This window comes from Xylocopa sonorina, chromosome 10 (genome assembly GCF_050948175.1).
Source record: "Xylocopa sonorina isolate GNS202 chromosome 10, iyXylSono1_principal, whole genome shotgun sequence".
Classification (NCBI taxonomy): domain Eukaryota; kingdom Metazoa; phylum Arthropoda; class Insecta; order Hymenoptera; family Apidae; genus Xylocopa; species Xylocopa sonorina.
Window position 1 is genome coordinate 6,272,726 of NC_135202.1, and position 19,953 is coordinate 6,292,678.

At 45.3% G+C, this 19,953-nt stretch overlaps 1 protein-coding gene across 1 annotated transcript in view; it reads left to right on the top strand.

The window, feature by feature from the left end:
* Nucleotides 1-19,953, top strand: part of Orc2 (origin recognition complex subunit 2) — a 95,312-nt gene that overhangs the window by 47,691 nt on the left and 27,668 nt on the right. The window contains exon 11 of the mRNA XM_076903522.1: nucleotides 7,524-7,585. The gene's annotated coding sequence lies outside the window, so the exon portion shown is untranslated. The remainder of the gene's footprint in view (nucleotides 1-7,523; nucleotides 7,586-19,953) is intronic.

The following is a 19,953-nucleotide window of genomic DNA, read 5'->3' on the forward strand; positions in this document are numbered from 1 at the left end:
GCTTCTCTCGCGCCGCTCCACTTTCCCCGGGAACGTCTGAAGGAAAGCGAGTTACCAACAGTGGTTGGCAACAGTGAAATCCGAGTTGGTTTCGGGGCACATCTGCCACCCTCTTCTTCGATCAGCATCCCCTGCCACGACCCGAACCGGATCCATACGTAAGCGGCTAGGACGACGGTTAGGTTGGGACGAGGAGAGGACTGCGAGCACAGAGAGAAAGAGAGAGAGAGAGAGAGAGAGAGAGAGAGAGACAAGGCGAGGGAAGAACCCCTCGTTCTTATTCCATCTACCACCCACGGAGGCGGATCGTCACGGGATCCCAAATGCGGGACAGGGGATGCACGCCGTGTCCCAGGCTTCTCGCTCGAGACTCTCTGTACCCAACAACCGATCCGATTCTCCTGTTACACACACTCGCAGCGGACAAAAACACGCGAGACTGCCACGACTTTCTTCGAGAGGTTTATTACTGGTCAATTAGCTACAGGTCGCTTAGCTTGGTTCTTAGACGAGGCTGTGAGAGCTGGTGTTAATTGTTAATTGCACGAGCTATTTCTTTGGAGGTGTACAGATTCGTCGTTCTATTTGACGTTTATTTTTTATTTTACCTTAGAGGTTCGTTTGGAAAATAGATTTATAATGTGGATCTATTGTACTGGTTAAAGAGGGATTTTCTTTTATTCTGTGTAATATAAGAATTTCGTGTGCAACAACGATCGCACAGGAATACGATTATGTATCGATACATGCTCTGCTGTTAAATGTATCTCGTCTGCAACTTGATCGCTAGCGAGGGTGAAACTCGAGGACGCAGAAAATTCGTCGGAACGTCGCTCGAGTACACGTCATGCGAACAGTTGATTAAGGCGTTGGATAAAAAGAGTTGTTCCCTCGTTCCCTGGTCTCCAGTATAAATTAATTCGAGAGAAAATCGATCGTGGGGTGGAAATTTTGCAAGAAACAGAATCTTCGACACCGCTGAAACCCCAGCCAGAGACCTCGATGGCCGCGTCTCCTCGAGGTTAACCATCATCGAGGCATATCGAGCTTGGTCACGCAGTTAAAGATCGACCTCGATCTAACGAGTCAAGATTGGCCTCAATCTAGCGAAGAAAGTGTATCTATCTCGCGGAGAGGTCCCCCCTTTAAACCGTCGAAACCGTCGTCGTCGACAGGGAACGAGGCGAAGAGGGATGGCTCGCGGTCGAACAGCTGTTGATGACGACGGGACGCGTCTCGAATCCGTTGATTTCGGCGCCACGGATTATCGTCCCTCGATCGCTCGCATGCAAATTCAATCGAACCGTACGCGGGCCTGTAATCGAGACGATTTACGAGAAACCAGTTTTACCGGCCCTCCTCTTAACTTGATAATGTTAACGTGCGCTAATTTTGACGTAACATCGGTAAGATGGACGACTGGAGGTATTTGAAGCATCCAATTCGAGGCAAGGTTACAACGGAAGCTAGAATATTCAGTAGTAAAATTTTTGGATAAAAGTAAAGGGGAACTGGACTAAGAGTGTACCACACAGGCGACTGAGTGTTCTAATTTTGACGTAACATCGATAAGATGGACGACGACTGGAGGTATTTGAAGCATCCAATTCGAGGCAAGGTTACAACGGAAGCTAGAATATTCAGTAGTAAAATTTTTGGATAAAAGTAAAGGGGAACTGGACTAAGAGTGTACCACACAGGCGACTGAGTGTTCTAATTTTGACGTAACATCGATAAGATGGACGACGACTGGAGGTATTTGAAGCATCCAATTCGAGGCAAGGTTACAACGGAAGCTAGAATATTCAGTAGTAAAATTTTTGGATAAAAGTAAAGGGGAACTGGACTAAGAGTGTACCACACAGGCGACTGAGTGTTCTAATTTTGACGTAACATCGATAAGATGGACGATGACTGGAGGTATTTGAAGCATCCAATTCGTGGCAAGGTTAAAACGGAAGCTAGATTATAGTAAAATTTTTGGATAGAAGTAAAGAGGAACTAGACATCTCTAAGAGTGTACCACACAGGCGACTGAGTGTTCTAAACGAAGAGAGGATTGTAGAAAAGAGTTACGGGGAGAAAGAGAAGGTGGCCTCGCGGGAAATCGAGTCGAGCAAGGAGGCGATTGTTCTCGAATTGATATCTTTCTAATCGATCGAGTGTCTGGATGCCACCTGGCCGACCTAGTAGTACAGTTAGACCAGTGGGAGTGGGTATTAACATCGTGGCACGGGAGGATCGAGGTTAACGATAAGTCCTCCGATCGCGGACTAATAAACGTCTGGGGAAGGGACAACCACCGGGACCTCGAGGACGATACGGTGCCGTTCGATTGCTCAGGGATACAGCGCTTGGCCGATAGCCGCGTTCCGGTCACACCACTCCTGGGAACTTAATTACGTTGATTAACCTTTGAAACCCTCGAACGCAAACTTGGATAAGATTCTGCATTAACGACCCTCCAAGTTTCTCGTAATAATTATCAGCAGAAACGAAAGTTCTTCGTGGTTTGTCGACTCGGGGGTATCGAACGCGATGTTGAAAATTTCTGCGTTAGAATTCTCGGTTACCATTCCTCCACGGAGTTTCGATCGAGCTGCGAGAGAAGGAAACGGTGGACGTTCAGGAAATTTTATTGCTCGTAAGTTGAAATATCTTTGTAGGAAAGGGGTGAAGATGAAATCGATGGTTGCTACGACCCCCTCGTTTCAAGTCTTTGTTCGTGGAATGGTAAATTTCGTAGAGAGGTGTGGGCTATAGACGACACGAGGTCGACGCCTATCGATTCGGAAAATTTGGAGCGTGTTGAGATGAAGTGACTCGTGTTCAAGTCCCCCAAGTTTACAGGCTGTTTAATGCGCAAGAAAAAAGGAAGCTAGAGCACCCCTCGCGTCTCGTTTCCCTTCGACCCCCGTCGTTCACTGCGATCAATTCCTGGTAAACGAGAGAAGAAGGTGCTCGGGACACGATGCTAGGATTAATTCGAAGAGAAAGAGACACTTTCTTCGTAAAGTCGGTCTCAATGATCCTATTAAGAAAAACGCATGGTGGCTGATGAATGAGGAGCGGCGGCAGTAGATTCAGCCGCTCGCAGATTGGTCAGACACGCCATCCGCTCCATCCACTGCAACCAGTAAGGCCAGAACCTTAACTCGCGGGTGCGGTCTCTCGACAGTCGGTCCTCGAAGTCACTTTTCAAAGCTAGAATACCAATAAAAACCTTATCGTAACCCCTTCTCTGCTCGAATAGTCTCTATCAGCTGATTTTCCTCGCGCGTTCGAAGCAATCTGAGAATTACAACGTCTGGTGTCGACGTACTTCTTCTCCCCTTTACTCGTCGTTCGCCACGACGGATCTCGTCCTCGTCGAGTTGACGGAGAAGTAACGAAGGGAATCGATTTCTCTGGCGACGGAACGGATGGTAGGAGGTTTAACTCGAGTGGATTATTTAGTCACACGATTATGGCGTTTCGCGGGGCGTCGAGCGGGTCGGTGATTTCAATGTAGCGTTATGAATTATGCATTCAAATGGGATGTATTATTATAGTAAACACAGAGCGTGTGTTTTTCGGCCTCGGAGTTTGGATCCCCTGAATAATTCAAGTATGGAAGCTCGCAATTATTGCGACCGGCACCGCTGGTGGTGTGTTATTGCAGCGTCGTGTCGGATCACTCGTTTCTTAGGGTCGAGGGGTTTGAAAGAACAGCGGAGGAGAGGCTAGCTTTCTCCTGGCCTCCTGCTGATTAATCCTACTTTTTATTTGGTAAACGTTCACTGCTTTGTAACTTAGCGAGAACTTTTTGTAATTTTATTCCTCCTCTTTTTTATAAATATCACGCGTCGCGTTGAAAGTGTATACAGTTTTGGTAGAATCTGGCAATCGTGTAGATCGTGTAGATGAGAGAGGGAGAGAGAGAGTGTGTGTTGGTTCGTGCTCGTCAAAGTAATCGAATTACCCGGTATAATCGAGCAGTCAGCTCGTTCCGATGGAACATGTGTTACACGAGCAGAATTTCGATTACCCAAGCGTTTCGGTCCGCTGTAATAGGAACATAGCACTCACTAATTTCAACGTGTTCAGAAACATTATTGCACCCCGATCTCATTGCATTTCCATGAGCGACCTGTCCACGAAACAAAGAACTGTTAAACCGCTAGCAGAGTTTATGTGAATCTAATTAAAAATCCCATTCAATTTGTACGAACTATTATCCTGACGTGAAATATCTGAATATTTCCTAAATCAAACGAGAGAAATATTTTAAAATGCTTTGATATCTATCGAGAGTGACGATTTTTATTGGTCCACTCTGTGCAGAAAATTGGACAAAATTCCATTCATCGCGAGAACACTCGTGAATCATTGCATTATCTACAGACGTATGAAAATGTTACGCGATTCGATAGTCAGAAGTGACGAGAGCGTTGCAGGAAGTGACATTTTCCATATTCATGGCGAACGGATGTTACTCGCGGAGGTAGGCGTCCCACGTGCGGGCCCAACGGCTACGAAACTACACGTATACGCGATGTACACGCGTTCTTCGGCGTTTATCCCGTACTCGCTGCACCTTACACGTGCGAACGGTCTCTACGAGCCGGCTCGATTAAGACAGCACGGCCTTTTCCACGTAAGACATGTGCATTACGTGAACACGTGGAACGACAGTCACGCGTTGTCGCATACGAAAAGGGACAGGCCAGCGAGTTTGTCCACTGAGAATTCCTCGTCTTCTTGCTCGATTCATCAATGCACAGACATGAACGAATTATAAAATTAAAATATAAATTTGTTCGAATTGATACAATAGCAAAAGATGTGGAGTTTGTAAAATAAAAGAGGGAGTGGTCGATCAAGTGCTCCACAGCGATAAGAACTAGAAGCAGCTGTGAAAATGGAGTTTGCCCAGCAGCCTAAACTCGACGGAAACCGAGCGATCCCCATAAACTCTGGTTTCGAAAGCGGATGGCTAAGCGAGGCGCGGAGAGAGGTCCCTTGGAAGGAGAACGGGAACGAGAGACAGAGCCCAGCGATTGGTTTCACGCGTCCAAAGTCTGGGAAGGGTAACGCGATCAGAAGTCGCGATCCCCGTTTAAAGCGGCTCTCCTCCGTGCGATCGCGATAACGCGAACGGGAGCAATTATATTTGCACGTGCAGACGCGTGCGTGTGCTCAGAAACTTCGCTCGCGGCTCGAGCGGGGAAGGAAGAGTCGGCTGGCGGTGTCGTTGATCGGACAGCGACGGAGGATCCTCCGCGTTGCTCGTGTGTAGAACGGTGGCTCGAAAAGAAAGAAAGAAAGAAAGAAAGAAAGGAAAGAAAAAAAAAACGAAGGAAGAAAAGAAAAAACGAGGCGAAGTGAGGTGAAGAGAGCTGACCTACTGTGGCAAGTGGCTCAGGGCCGACGCTGTCCAAATCGTCCTCCCTCCCCTCGACAGGCTAGGCCTTCTCTTCATCCGGTACCACACGCAGTAATTCAGGTCTCTCTCTCTTTCTCTCTCTCTTTCTCTCGCGCTCTGTCTTCCTTCGAAGAGCCCTCGTGGCCACTACCGCGCGCCCGTTTAAACCTTTCCTCTGCTCCTCTCCTTCACCCTTTGCCCTCGACCCTGTACTCTACGAGCCAGACAACACCTACGAAAAACGAAACGGCACGTGTGTGCGGAGGAACGCTTTGTGGCTCGTGGGATACGTATTGTTCGGCCTGCGATCGAGCGACGGGGTCATCCTTGGACTGTCGACGCGACCAACTGCTCGACGGTGAATGGGGACCGTCGTGCAATCTACTCTGTACTCGGATAGGGAATTTTGTCGATCGACGGCTGGTTGACGCGCTGATTAATATCAGTCTCATTTTTTGGCAAATCTAAGGAGACTCATAACGTTAGATTTCTCATAGTTACTTTAGATACTTCAAAGTTCAGTTGATGCTATATTTCATATTTGTGCGCTAGTGAAAAATCGCGATTCCTCCTAGAGCAGACTGTTTCAAAGGAAAAGCGTACAATACCAACGGTTCTGCGCGTCTCGCGTAAAAGATGAGAATCTGTTTCTCCAGAAAGTCGATTTTACGAGCGTGCAGGGGTTTCCTCGTACGATCGCGGTATATAATTTTGTCGATCGATGGCTGATTGACGCGCTGATTAATAACACTCATTTTTTGGCAAATCTAAGGAAACTCGTAACGTTAGATTTCTCATAATTACTTCAAATACTTCAAATACTTCAAAATTCAGTTGATGCTATATTTCATATTTGTAGGCTAGCGAAAAATCGCGATTCCTCCTACAACAGACTGTTTCAAAGGAAAAGCGTACAATACCAACGGTTCTGCGCGTCTCGCGTAAAAGATGAGAATCTGTTTCTCCGGAAAGTCGGTTTCACGAGCGTGCAGGGGTTTCCTCGTACGATCGCGGTATGTAGGTCCCGCGATCACCGCGCGAACCGTTTGCACCGTCAATACCGGTCCGCTCTGTCGCGGAAAAGCGCGGCGGAGCCCAGCCAGAGGGAGTCGCCGCTCTGACTTTCATGATCCGTTTCACCCCTTTCCACCGCGTGCCACCGCCACGACGGTTTTTCGCCGCGGCGTGAACGCCCACCGGAGGAAAGTGAATCACCGGCTGGGCCTCGAGTGAAAAGCGACCAGTGAAAAGTGCCGCAGTCAACGGGTGGAATGGCGATTTGAAAGTTCTGCCTTTAACTCCTAGCGCCAATTTTCACCTTGTCGACGCGTGGCCATCGACGCGGTTGACAATCGAAAGCAGCCGGCTGAAAGGTGCTCTTCTTTCTGTAGAAGAAAAGCACGGCTGTTTGGTTCATGTATATTATAATTGAGGCAAGAATTAAAGATTAAATGAACGATGTCGATCATTAGGCAACCATACACGTATTATTCAAAGGTTTGAATGTATGGTTCTATATAGACAAAATTGTGATTCATTTTTTGTTGAGAGTTTTTTGAAAATGATTGAAAAGTTCGCGTGACCGATTTTTATTTGGCTTGACTAGCTTTTGGCGGTCATAGACTGAAGACTACGGGCAAAGCGTCCAAATCGGATTCGATTCTCCTTGAGGCTCGTTGCGAAATGCTCGAAACCCCGAGGAACACGTGCCATTTTATTTAATATTAAACAGTCACCGCCTAGAACCCGCAACCGTGAATCTACAAGGTTTCTCGCGTTAAAACACGGTATTCCTAAAACAGAAATTTTCGTCGATGCTTCACTTTATCCGCTTCGAGGTATTTTATTGGGACTAGCTTGCGAGTAAACCCTGCGATTTTTCACTATTTTATTTTCAGTCATTCGAACATCTTCTATGTCATAATAGCTTGATGGTTTGATTTTGTGCTGAACTATTAATGATATTAATTTGACAATTATATATTGACTATTTTAAAAAAGTACAAGATATCATAAGGCCTTTTTTCTATTATTTGAACTATTTAATAAAAAGATTAAGCTAGCCATTATTCTTCTGTTGCGCCTCGTGTCAATCTTCGTTTTCATTTTTTGGTTTCAGATGTCCTTTATTTGAGCTGTGCTCAGGCCTCGTCGCCTGAACAAAACGAGCCATGTGGACGAGTAAGTAGCACGTATTCTTTTCAACACACTTTTATTCATTCACCACTGTGTCCCCTCCATACGTTACATCCTCCTTTATTACTAACCAAGTAGTATTACAAATGCAATAGTAACCTATTAAGAAAAATTCGTAACTCGATCTAAACTGAATTAAAAATGATACGACAAATATAAACGAGAAATTGATTCGAATCGACGCTATATAAAATATTCAGAGCACGTGAATCAAATTCTGGTTAGAGACAGAAGCAATTATCGCCCAGATCCACGAGTTTAATAATTAAAGTGGCTACCGTCGAGAACGATTCTTCCGGGAACGGAAGAACGCTCGCGAGCAGCGCATCCTCAGAGAGTCGATTTATTTTTTGATCAGAGCGATTGCCTCCTTCGTAACCCATCGCGGATTACATCAGAGCTCGCGTGTATCGAACGCATCCTCGGCTAGCAGTTTGCTTTGGAGCCGGCACCGGGTAAACACGGATCGTTCGGTGCCGCGCCGTTTGTAATAACGCGATAATTAGTAAACGAGACCGCGCCAAAGTGATCCGCGAAACCTGTTTTCCTGTTTACGCCGTGCTGTTTGATCTTTAACAGCCTCTCCCGGCCTTCGCGCTACCCGTACCGGAATCCTATAAATTCCCCTCTCTTCTCGGTGCACCAATCGATTTAGCCTCCTCGACGATCGACCCGATCTTCGAATGTTAGACTGCATTTGCCACCCTCTACTTTAGCTTAGAATAATGACAATATTGCATCGAAAATCGCGGTTGCACGCAAAACTTTTAGGAATTAATTTGCTCATTTTTTAAAATTTCACCTCATTGAATTGTAGACTTGAACAGTTTTTTTATAAGTCTCTGAGGTAATTAGGAATTGGTCTAAAACTGTTTTGACGCACCCTTCGACAGGGTCCACCGGAATTCTATAAATTTCCTCTCTCCTTGGTGCACCAATTGATTTGGCCTCCTCGACGATGGACCCGATCTTCGATTGTTAGACTGTATTTGTTACCATCTACTTTAGCTTAGAATATCAACGATATTGCATCGAAAATCACGGTTGCCAGCGAAACTTTTAGGAATTAATTTGCTCATTTTTTAAAATTTCACGTCATTGAATTGTAGACTTGAACAGTTTTTTTATAAGTCTCCGAGGTAATTAGGAATTGGTCTAAAACTGTTTGACGCACCCTTCGACAGGGTCCACGGATGCACGATAGGAATTTTACCAGCGTCAGGCGCGGATGAAGAAGCAGCAGCCGGCAATTTACCAGCCATTGTGAATACGCGAAAGTGACATCACTCGTCCTCGGTTACATAAAGATATATCGTTGCTAATATCGATGATCCTTATGTTTTATTACGCGGCCAGCGTCTGCCGTTTCTATTTCCAAGCCAGCTTAACCCAACTTAACCCATTTACCGCTTCTTCCATCCGCGACAATGTCGTCAAATAATGAATGAATAAGCGCGAGCGTGATCGTACAATCCAGCCTCGCCCAGCAGCGCCCAGAGAGCGATCGTTGGAAGAATTTTAAATGAACTTTGAATTAACCGTGCCCAACGTGACGCTCTCGTTCCCAGCGAATCTCTTTCTGATAAACGAAAATGTAATCGCGTGCACAGCTCGCGCACCGTTTCAATTTCACCTGGCTGGTCTGCGAATAATCGTTCGTGGAATTTCGTTTATTGGTTTTAATAGAACCGCGGTCCGTTTCCGTTCGCACGCGAATGGAAAGTTCTTAGAAAGTTCCGACATCGTGTTTCGTTTATCGTGAAACCGAGCACGGTGTCGAAACTGGCTTAATATGGGATGGCAGGGTTTTGAACGGACGTCGACGAACGCCATAAGCGGTCGTTAGAAAATGGAGTAAAAGGAGCGGCTCGAACCGACGATTTAACTTCATAACTTTCCATTTCACCAGCGATACTCTGATACAACGCACGTTGTAAGCTCCAGAAATGATCGCAATCGCGAGCTGAACTTTTTTCTACTCTCAGCTGAACGATAGTTCGCGTTTAAGTCCAGCGAACTTTAATCTAAAATCATTCGCAGTTAGCTAGCAGGGGAACGGTATAGTTAGCAAACTTGTCACTTGCAGCACTCCCACACTCTCTCGAGCAATCTCGCACGCTTCCAGCTTCGTTTAACCAAGCCCAGTGGAAACTCTCCTTTGAGCTACCCTGAGCACCATCGTCGACCCATGGAAACGCTTTAAACCCTCGAGAACCGTAATACCAACTTTCGAACTGACATATCAATCTAATCCAAATTTCCATTGGAGATTTCCTAAAAATTACTTTCTTCGATAATCAAAATACTGCAAAAGCCCAAGCTAGTCGCTTTCTAAATCTTAAACCAGTAACGTAAATCCATGGTAGAGCGTCCAACTAATCCAAATTTCCATTGGAGATTTCCTAAAAATTACTTTCTTCGATAGTGAAAATACTCCAAAAGCCCAAACTAGTCGCTTTCTAAATCTTAAACCAGTAAACATCTGGAACTAATCGAGATCTAGCTTATTCGAAACGACGTGAGATCGCATCGAGCTTCGAACGACATCGAACTCGAGAACACGAGCGGGGAACGCGTTGACCCAGCCAGCTGGTGAACAGCTTTTCGCGAAGAACCGTTCGGTTTGGCCGTTCGCACGGCAGAAAGGAGAGGCCAGTTACACGGCGAGGAAGCCGCTTCCGGGATTGCGGCACGCGGGCTGGATCAAACGGGAGAGCGTAGAATGGACGGGAAGGCGTGGGTACGTCCGAGGCGCCCATCGAAACGGCTATTTTCGACGGTGAGGTCGTCTAGGACGCGTGAAACGGTCCGCTCGAGGACGTCCTGTGCGCTTAGCCACCTCTCACTACTCCATTCTATGCCAAGCCCACGGGAGGCCTAACCCTGGACGACCTCCGTCGTTTCCTGTTCGATCAACGTGATCGAGATGGTCCTGCGTGCTCTGTAGCGAGACATACAATGCGTCTGCGTCCTACATCCAATAAGCATTGAGTGTTTCTGTGTTTTAAAACTATTCGAACAGGATTTGAAATATTAATGTTTCTGAAATCGTTAGAAATGAGATTGAGAGGCCTAACCCTGGACGTCCTCCGTCGTTTCCTGTTCGATCAACGTGATCGAGATGGTCCTGCGTGCTTTGTAGAGACATACAATGCGTCTGCGTCCAACACTCATTAAGCATTGAGTGTTTCTGTGTTTTAGAACTATTCGAACAGGATTTGAAATATTAATGTTTCTGAAATCGTTAGAAATGAGATTGAGAGGCCAAATCCTGACGACCTCCGTCGTTTCCTGTTCGATTAACGTGATCGAGATGGTCCTGCGTGCTTTGTAGAGTCGTACAATGTGTCTACGTTCAACAACCAATAAGCATTGAGTGTTTCTGTGTTTTAGAACTATTCGAATAGCATTTGAAATGTTTCTGATATCGTTAGAGACGAGATTGGTAGCATTTTGTGTCTTCATTGAAAAGGTTGCTGGATGAAAACTGTTGTATCAGTGATAATTTCTGGTAAACACGAGTCACATCGTTTGGTACTAACTTGGAGGACAGGTTAGATTAATGATTCAACAGCACGTCTCGTTTTAACGAGCGGGGAAAAATAATTACAGGCTTTTCATAGAGATCGGAAAACTTATTTCCATGGAACGATGGAACAGTGGTTTGTTCGTGTGCCACTGCGATTAGAAATGTTCAAACGAGCGCGATGAAGAGAGGAGATAGTCGTGGCGCAGTCTTCGCGCGCATAAATTGTACAATCTGATACAGCTGGGGTACGATAAATATGTAGTAGGTACTTTAACCAGAGGAAAAGTGGTAGGAAAAGATGTTGAACGCCTTTCAAACGACACGGTGTATCAAAAAATTTGGTGTATAAAGTTCGAGGGAGAAAGAGGCGATGTAGAGCACGAATAAGAGACACCGGTTCGAGCTTCCACTTATGTGGGTCAGAGCCGCTAAGAGTGGGTGATCTTTGCTCGTTTAATATGAAACGCACTACCTTTGCCATTGTACGTGACCCACGGGCCGCAAAGGGTTAATATTCGTGATAGCCAGGTGGCTTTTCTTCCGTTTTAAAAGGAGTGACGATGAATCAGTGGCGTGAATAATCGTAGAAAGTCGAGGCTCGTGGTGCGGTTTCGTTTCGTTTCGTGGAAAACTATGGGGAACAGGCTTCTCGTGGGTGGCCTCTTTCCGCTATCGAAATTGTGCAACTCGAGGTGTTCTCCACGCTTTCCGTTCTGCCATCGATCTTCGCGTTTCGAACCTGCACCTTCCTTAATGCAACGTGTTATTCGTAATCGACGAGTCAAAGGGTTCTAATAGAATAATTATGAAACCTTTTAAGGCACCCTTTTTTTTTTATTCACGCACGAGCGTCCCTCAAGAGGCGGAGATCGATGGCGGACGCGCGCATTTTCCGCGGCCGCGGTGGCAACCCCGTTCAAACGACAGGCCAACCTTAACCTCGGTGTCGATAATCAATGGAATTGATCGTAGGCTCGGCATGAAAGTGTCCCAAGGCTCCCGCGGCCATTGAAGGCTGCGCCGCCGCTAAACGGCACCTCTACGAAAATTGCTCGAGAAACCTTTGCGTGTTGAGAGTTGGGTCATTTTCGAGCTGGCAATTTTTATTCCCTCGGTTACCATTTCGTTCTGCAATAATCAGTGGTCTTCTGTGTACTCATAGAGCATACAAGGTACATAGAAAAAGTTACATTTGCAGTATCGTTTCTACTGTTGCGCTAACTTAACAGAAATGAGATTGCGTCAAAAAATATTATAAATTGTAGAGATATCATTTGTTAAATTGGTTTAAACGAAATGTAGCTAATTTTTATTCCCTCGGTTACCATTTCGTTCTGCAATAATCAGGGGTCTTGTGAGTATTCATAGAGCATACGAGATACATAGAAAAACTTGCGTTTCTAGTATCGTTTCTACTGTTGCGCTAATATTACAGAAAAAGAGATTGCGTCAAAAAATTGTATAAATCGTAGAGATATCATTTGTTAAATTGGTTTGAAAAATATGTAGCCTCATAATTGTCCACTGTTTCACTGTTGATTCCTCAGCGACCAAGCAGATCGCCTCTATCGTCGTTCCCCATTTCGCATTCCCAGAACGAAGACGCGTGAAATCGACGCCACCTTCGTCCCGTCGTAACGTTACCCGAATTCAGTGCAGAATTTCTGTCGTAGTAACGGGGTTAAGGACAAATCAAAGTCGCCGGCAATGACTCTCCAATCGTAATGGCCGATTTCCAAATTCGCGTGCAAGGCTGTCGGATCGATCACCGTCAGAAATCGTCCGGATACCTCGCGAGAGCTTCGATCTCTGGTCTCGAGCGCGATTTGGCTCCCTTTGGAGCCGCTCCATCGCGTTCGATGCCTTAATTCGAGGAGGCCAAAGGCGGCGAGTGAAAGCGATTAACGTCTCGCGAACCCGTGCGATTGCTGGCGTGAGAAGAATCGCTCGCGAAGGACACCCTCTCCAGACAACGAGTATCGCGTTTAGATCGCGTTTGTCTCTCCTCAGGTCATTTCTGTACCGATTTTTCCATTCCCTTTTTTTCTGGTAACAGATACCAGCCACTATCGATAATAGTCACCATTAATTTTCTTACTCCAAGTTCAAGCGAGAGTTTCACGGTGTCGCAATTCGTTAATCATTGGCTGGCGCAGGCTCGAAGTCTGTCACGAGCCGCAGCATGAATCGAAATCAACGGACACGTAATTTCCATCACGAGTCGAGTCGAGCGTCGTTAATTAATCGGTCGTAGCTCGATTCCTAGGCGCACAGTTAATCCAGAGCGTGCTCGTGCGAGTGATAACGTTTGACCCGCGGTCTGCCAGCCATAAGTCTCAATCAGCTCTCGGTGCTCGTGGCCGCTGAGCATCACCTGGATCTCTCGCCCGTTCCTCGAGATTTATGCTTCCTTGGTTTATCATCCTACCGAGTAACCCGCGTTATCTCCTGTCCAACGATTTTATACGACCGCGATTTCGTTTTACTGCCTCGCGACGACGACGTGCCTCTCGATGAAACTGAAAAATCGCTCGATGGAATATAAAGCGACACGAGAGAGCTGCGATGCTCTTCGAGCAGTCGATTCGGTTCCTTTGCCTCGAGGACGTTGTCAGAGCTTCCGAAAACGGTGGTGGACACGGTGGTTGACTGCAGGCGATCGGTACAGGCGTTTGGCGTCGTCTTGTACGATTTATCGTATCGTTTAATCGAGTGAGACAAGTATAATGGAGAAACAAGTTGAGGTTAAAGGATTTTCTGGTTTTTCATTAATTAGTTGACTGTGGAATTTAGTTGCAAAAGATCAACACAGGGTGCGGAATTAAGAACAAGCAACGACGTGTATACACGTCGAACGCAGGGCAAATGGTACTATTATACATTTTACGAAAAATTTGTATTCGTCAAAAGAACTAGCAATTCGTTTCTGAATATGTTATTCATACTAAAAGCTTGAGAATCGTCAAAAAATGATAAAATACATGAATAAGAAAAATCGAAGATAGCAAGAATAAACAAGAAAAATAAGAAAGTAGTTTACAAAATTTCAAGCTATGTATATAAAGGGAACATACCACCAAATAATATTTCTATTACATTTTATTGAGATCTCCAGTTTTTATAGTGAATGGTAATTTTTTATTTTACACGACGAGTATACGCGTCGAACGCCACTTAACCGGTTAATTGATAATTAGAAAATACATCATGATTTCAATTGCAATTTAGAATTTTGAAAATTCTTTAACTGTTCGATTGCGAAAAGCAATTGAACGATATCTTCGATGGATAAAATACATAATCGAATGTACGATTAAGTGAAACTAGTTTCTCCGTGGAACGCAAGGATTAACGTGGAGGAACAGATGGGCGATAGCAGGATTCAGATTAAATCGATTAGCGTATCTTCCTCTGCAGCGCAAATATTTACCCGTTGTATCTCCGGCTCGGTTGGAATCGATTCGCCGAGTTTGGCCGGCATCCCAATTCCTTCCTCGCGACAATAAACTGTATCAATGGGTGCGCTCAATACTTCTGCAGTCTCCGTCGCTATCAAATATATTTCCACGCCAATAAGTCCCTCCGGCTGATGTTCATCCGGTGAATTCAGCCTTCGTCAGATCGATCGCCGTTAATAGCAACACCCACGCGTTTGCTTTTAATCTAATCGATGACTGTTCTTCCCCCTCTGACTTCACTTTGCGATTTTCTAAATTAGACGCAAAGCGTTGTTCAAACTAATTGCTCGAGAGACGAGAACTTCAACGATAAACGCGAAGAAGCAACGAGAATTGAAAAGAAGTAACTAAATTATATAGAAAAATCGCAGGAACTCGAGGAACAAAAATCGAAAGAAATTCCATTGCCAACGAAAGATTACAAAGGATCCAGATCAGCTTGCGATTTTCTAAATTAGACGCAAAACGTTGTTCAAACTAATTGCTCGAGAGATGAGAACTTCAACGATAAACGCGAAGAAGCAACGAGAATTGAAAAGAAGCGACTAAATTATATAGAAAAATCGCAGGAACTCGAGAAACAAAAATCGAAAGAAATTCTATTGCCAAAGTAGGATTACAAAGGATCCAGATCAGCTCGAGCAAACACTTAAAGGAGTTAATCGAACGTCAGAAAGACGGAAACTGGTTTAAACAGCCACGGATCGAGGGTCAAGATCTCGACTGGCTCGCCTGGTACCGATCAATGGGAAAACCGACGAAAGCCGCGGAGGTGAAGGTCGCGGATGACGTGATCGAGAAAAATCTCGGAGAAAATTGCTCCTCTGGTGATTTGGGTGTCGCGATACAGTCACGATATACACGTGGCTCGCGTCAGAAATTATTATTCGTCCACCTCTCGACTCTCCCGCCTTCCTTGCGCTTTAATCATCGACGTCGATTATGAGACACGTCGCGCTTGGACAGATCGGGCTCGAAATTTCAGCTCGAGAACGTCCGTGAACGGAAAATACCTTTCGCGGAAATTAGGCCGAGTGGTGGGCCTTGGTAAGGTGTTTTATTGGCGCGAATAAGGGCGAGTCGCGGTCCGAGGCTGCGAGAGGAAATGGGAGCAAACCGATCCGCGACTTCTCAGCGAATTTTTCCACGCAACCGATATGGGATATGCTATTGAATCTCAGCTGGAAGAATCGATGATAAATCTTTGGATGCCTTCTTCGCGGAGAATTGCAAAACTCGCCTCGCAATTCTGTTTCTATTTCGTTAAAAGTCTTGCTTTGGATGCTTTCTATTTCTTTTTTTTTTTTTTTTTGTTTTATTTCGATGAATTGGTAGAGAGTTATTAATCGATTGAAAAAAGTATCGATAGATACATCTGCATTAAAATTGCTCTCAATTGCTTCGAAGGGGGTACGGAAATTTGTGCCAGCACTTAAGCGGAATAAAAAGCTCGATATCGGAACTCTCATATTTTTTCCACGAAAACGCTCCTTTTATTACCCTCGTACATCTGTCATCCAGAAGCTAGACACCGAGGAACAATACAGCGAGTATCGTGTGTACTGAAAACAGATCGGTAGAGGAATCGTTCGCGTCGCGTTTTGCGCTCCAAAACGGAAAGAGAGACCAGAGGGAGGGAAAAAAATAGAGAAAGGTGGATTGATGGATAAAAAAAAAAAACAAAAAAACAGCAACGCAACAGCGCCATATCACGGAAGCATATTTGTTCACGAGCAGCGAAGTCGATAATTGCCAAGCGTCCGTTTCTGTCCGTACCATTCCTTTTTATTTTCCCTATTTTTATTCCCTTTATTTATTGTTGCGGTCGATTTATTAGACGCAGGATGTATAAAACGAACAGTCTACCCCCGCCTTTCCGCCTGTCGCCCGTTTTTCTTTTCGATTAACAACGCGTGTACGTACGTACGTTCTCGTCCCTCGCGCGTATCCGATCCGCGGGACCACTCTCGACAACATCGCGTTGGGATATCCGTTTGAGGGTTGCACCCCTCAGACGCGGTCTGATGTATACATTCAGCAAAGGGATTTTAGCGTCGAGCGGTGGGAATCATTGGATACCAGCCGCGTTATCACTCGAACGAGGGTATTCGATCGATGCACGCCCCCGTCTGATGTTTCGATACGCGATACCGGTGTATAATTGCGGCGAGAACGAGGCGGGAAATTATTCGAACGGTAAAAAGATCCGGGACTGCCACGTCGAGGAAATTGAAATTTCACTTTTTGCAACTCTGCTTGCTGTTTCGCGTTGGTTATTACATATTATTCGATGTTCTTCTGGTAAATGAGAAATGCATCATGTAGAAATTTCACTTTTTGCAAATCTGTTCTACTATTTTGCGTTGGTTATTAGATATTATTCGATGTTCGTCTCATAAATGAGAGATGAATCAGGTAAATTGGTAGACTTTTAATTACCAGCGGAAGGAAGGGTCTTCCACATTTTGTAATCGAGCGGTTAAAAATATAGATTACCCCTTTAGAAATTAAGTTTCTATTTTCGTACTTGGTCGCAGTGCAGAGTCGAGAGAGAAAGGGGGAAAATTTTTATTACAGCACACTTTCGACTAACTTCGCGTTACGCGAGTGTTAACCATCGTCAGAGATGCCGGTTTAAAAATATGTGTTTCCCTCTGGGGAATCGAACCCATTATTTTTAGAGCTTTTATCGTTAATTAGTAACTAACTTATATATAAAGTAAAATAGACGTATATTTAGAGGAAGCGGAATCTCTCGCTGTCGTACTCTGACAACTTCCGTTTGACGCGGACGAGACCTGTTACGCGACTACTAGGCGTTCATTAACAGAGCGTTTCTGTTCTAAGAATCCGTCATTTTTCACGATGCAACAGAGTTTACGTTCAACATTTTTTATCATCAACATACACTTGTATATAATTATTATTAGCAAGTGCTTCGAGATAACTAAAACAGTCAACAGCGTCGACGAAGTAATAACTGCGCGACTGATCGCGACTTAATTCCTTATCAAATACGAAACGATACCCCTGGAGCGGTTTGGAAAGGCAACGATGAGATCTGGCGTCGAGGAACTGCAGCGAGCAAGAAGATCGCCTCGTCTCCTCAGCATCAGGATCTAACCGCGCGAAATAGGCGCAGCACGTGCTCGAGATCGGTATCTAGCAGCGAATAGCGCGATTAATAATTCCTCTGCGGGCGTACGCGTGCACGATTGTTACTAAAACCGGAGATCGCCTAACACGCGCGACACCTTGGCCCACAACAGGGGTTTGACCCCATTTTTATTGCGGACGAATCGCGCCCACCTCTCCCTATTCGCGAGAACAGCGAGTGTCATTGCTCGCCTAATGGATTAAACGAAGAAATTTCCCTCGTCGAAAGTGTTTTAACTTCGAGACGAGTCGACTCTGCTCGTTCGATCTTACGTTTCATTCACGATGGGAACACGTGTAGTTCATGAAAAGCATTTTATGTGTTACCATCTGAGTTCATCCTTGATTCAATTGTTCCAATTAACGTTCGAACGTCTAAAAAAAAAATAACTACCCTATTTTTTGGGAAGCATTCCAATGTGTTATCATCTGAGTTTATCCTTGATTCAATTGTTCCAATTAACGTTCGAACGTCTAAAAAAAAAATAACTACCCTATTTTTTGGGAAGCATTCCAATGTGTTACCATTTGAGTTCATTCTTGATTCAATTGTTCCAATTAACGTTTGAATATCTAAAAATCCTAACTACCCCAATTTTTGGGAAGCATTCCTATGTGTTGTTACCATTTGAGTTCATTCTTGATTCAATTGTTCCAATTAACGTTTGAATATCTAAAAACAGTAACTACCCCATATTTTGCCATCGACTGATCTAAGATAGCGATGGAGTTGGTTGGTGTGAGACGCGTTATCGGTTGGATCTCGTGAGAAGTAACGCGTGGAGGATCGAAAGCACACGGTATCGAATTTGTTGGTCACCGCGTAGGCAAGGACGGTGGTGGAAGTGGATCATAAGCGCGGGTCGATCGATCGTGTCATCATCTTCGACGCTTGTGCTCGGCTGAAAGTGCGATACACGAGGCCCTCCTTCTCCCTCTCTTTCTCTCTCTCTTCGCCGTGTGTATAAAGTGTGTCCTGCGAGCTCTAACGGTCTTCTGCCTTGACCGAGTTGAGCGAGGTCCGTGTCAGATCTCCGTCTCTTGACTTTGACTCCGTTTCATCGTAAAAGTCATTTCCACGATTACCATTCGATCATCCAATCATCCTCCAACGAACGAGGATGCTGAGCGTACCCCAAATGGTCTCAATCGTGCAATGCAGTCGATATTCCACTGTACTGTAACTCGATTTCGCTTGAACAACGTGTGCTGCAGCGAGTGTTTCGTAATTGCCAGTTCGAACCGGATACGATTAATAATTTCCTGGGGAAACGAAGCGTCTTCCACCCCCTCGTTGCGCCACCACTTAAGGGACGCGCTGCATGGACGTTTTCATTCGAACAGAGAGAAGAGAGAGAATTGGAAAAAATGCCGCGATATTGCACGACATCGTGCAGTTTATTTGCAGTCCATCGATATCCATCTGTTTCCGTCGCGCCCTTGAGCTCTCCTTTTTCCACGATTGGCACCAGCTCCTCTTGGAGCGTCTCCAACTCGCGGCGACTCGCGTGTTCCTCGCGATGCCCGCTCGTGCCGTTCCTGAATCCTTAATGCGACCTTATCGAGGTCTTCCATGAGGCGAACCGGCCGCAGACCGGACGAGGAAGTGCGGGAAACGGCCACGTGTGAGGTCGGACATCCTCCACGCTACACGCTTTGCTCTCTCCTTCCCGCTTCGAACTTTTTCCTGAACCACTGTTGCTGCGTTTTAATTCATCGAAACGTCGTTTGTCTCGAGGGTTGCAAGTTCAATTTTCTGGATCTATCTTTATCCATTATCTAAGGGATAAATGTGTAATGCTAACAATTAAAATTTAAATATGGTACAGTTTATTGTGGAGATATTGGAACTGGCGGCGCGAATGTAAGTTGTGAGTGTAACTGAAATTTTGCTCACGTTAGAATGTCTCGAGATTAACTTTGGACGTTCGTACAGGCGCTTGTTTAAATGCATACATTGCGAGGTGTACGTCGCAGACGTGCGGCGTGGTCGGAAATTTTGGCATTAAGGTTGATGCCGCGTGTTAAACTCGAACCGCGCGCCTTGACTTTTAGTTTCCAGGCGAATGTGAAAGGAGTAAAGGTCTCGCGCGCACCTCGTTTTCAGCGGATATTTTTTGCTATTTCTCGCGATTACTTTTTTTCCCCTCGCTCGTACGAATAACGCGCAACGACGTGGAAACGGCAGGAATGATTGAAATAGCAGTTCA